The following is a 1935-nucleotide window of genomic DNA, read 5'->3' as shown; positions in this document are numbered from 1 at the left end:
CAAATCTGACCTCAGACATTTCTTAACTGTGTGACCTTGGGCAAGTCACTTAACCTCCATTGCCTAGCCCTTGCCACTCTTCTGTCTTGGAACTAATAAACAGTACTGATTATTAGATAAAAGGTAGGGCTTTAAAAATAAAAGTGCTTAGCACAATGCCAGGCACATAGTAGGCACTATAAATATGTTGTTCCATTCCCCTTTCAATTGGAATCCTTGGTGGGATTAATCTTGGAGGAGCTGTGGTAGAATTAGAGATTAGGAAACTTGTTTTGGCTTCAGACTTATCAGTGGAGGTGTTGCTGGAGGCAGAAAGGAGGAATGATGAGCTTGCTTTCTCTGGAAAGATAAGGGAAGTCACATGGCCACTTCACTGCCTAGAAAATAGAAAGTGAGAGCCTCACCTTGACTGCTTCCATCTAGTCGTGCCAGTTGGGATGGACTGGTTGACCACAGCCACCCCACTCTCTGTACCGCTGCTTTCTCTAAAAAGAGGACAACCCAACTAGGACTATGTGACTTTGGGGGAGGGCTGGGTCATTTTGTATCAGTTACTTCCATCCATGGGTGGTTTAACTGGCCCCTGGGACAGGTGTGGAGGAGATCCTGCTGAGTGAAGAAAATGGGATCAGTTGCAAACTTCAAAAAGTTTCTGACTGGAAACTGAAGAGGTAACTATGGCAACAGAAAGGCTGAACTCAGAGAGAGCTCTTCATCTCCAAATCCTTGAGCTGTGTGTCCTTGGATTTATGTGTCACCCAACTAACTGTCAATCTGTATTTCTTTCTCTTGCTCTCTTTTAGTCTAGTGGGAAGGAACACTAGTCTAGGGATCCAGGAGATCTAGTTCCAGGTTCCAGTTCTGTCAGTGTCTTGTTGGATGTCTTGGGATAAGTCAAGTGCCCCTGTTTTCTCATCTGTAAAACTGGGATCTAGTCTTTGTTCAACTCATGACAGCAGGGTGGGATACATAAGCATATGGTTTTCTGAGCATCTCAGAGGATTCTAGATACATACAAAATGTTATATTCTCAAGCCATGCATGACCTAATTAATTTAGTTGGCTTGGGCATGGTGAAAATGAAAACAAGGATAAAGATTTGATCCTTGTAGAAACCGATTTATTCCACATGGAGGACAACTATCCCAGGGTACCAGTCTTTCCTATAACAAATAACTATAGCCCTAATGCCATCGTTCCAAATGTTTTATAAATTCATATCTTTACTTCTTATTGGGAATAAGGTTGTGTGTCTAAAAGGCAATAAGTCAAATCACAGTTCCTCCTATAAGGGTCTTAGAAATTGTCTTTACAGGGGAAGCCAGGTGCCTACATTTCCTAGCTGTGTGACCCTAGGCAAATCTCTTAACCCCATTTGCCTACCCCTTACCACTTTCCTGCCTTGGAACTCATACTCAGTATAAATTTTAAGAAAGAAAGGGAAAGTAAAAAAAAAGGGGGAAGTTGTTTTTATATATAAAGGTTTGCATATTATACTATAGTACTCATATATTACCCTTGTTTCTTTCCCCTCCTTTCAAAGATCATGCTCTCTAGCCCCATTTCTACTCTTCTCACTCCAACCACCCTAGCTCTGGACTAATTCAAGGGGTGAGAACAGTTATGAAAGAAGGCTGCTTGTTTTTTGCCTTTGGTCAGTACTCCTGGGCTGAAGAGGTGCCATTGACATACTTCTATATTTGACTACTTTAACTGTTTCAGGGGAATTTGAGGGTAGAAAAGAAGGTGGAATCAGAAAGAGCCATGGTTTTACTGAGTGGGAACCATTGCCAATAAACATTCATTAAGCACCTATGCCCTAGCTCCATGATGGCGAACCTATGGCATGTGTGCCAGAGAGAACACACAGAGCCCTTTCTGTGGGCACACAATCCATTTCCTGCCAGAATTCATTACTAGAAAAGCAGAGGGACT

The sequence above is a fragment of the Monodelphis domestica genome, chromosome 2, assembly GCF_027887165.1.
Source record: "Monodelphis domestica isolate mMonDom1 chromosome 2, mMonDom1.pri, whole genome shotgun sequence".
Taxonomy (NCBI): Eukaryota; Metazoa; Chordata; class Mammalia; order Didelphimorphia; family Didelphidae; genus Monodelphis; species Monodelphis domestica.
Note: the sequence above shows the minus strand (reverse complement) of the source record.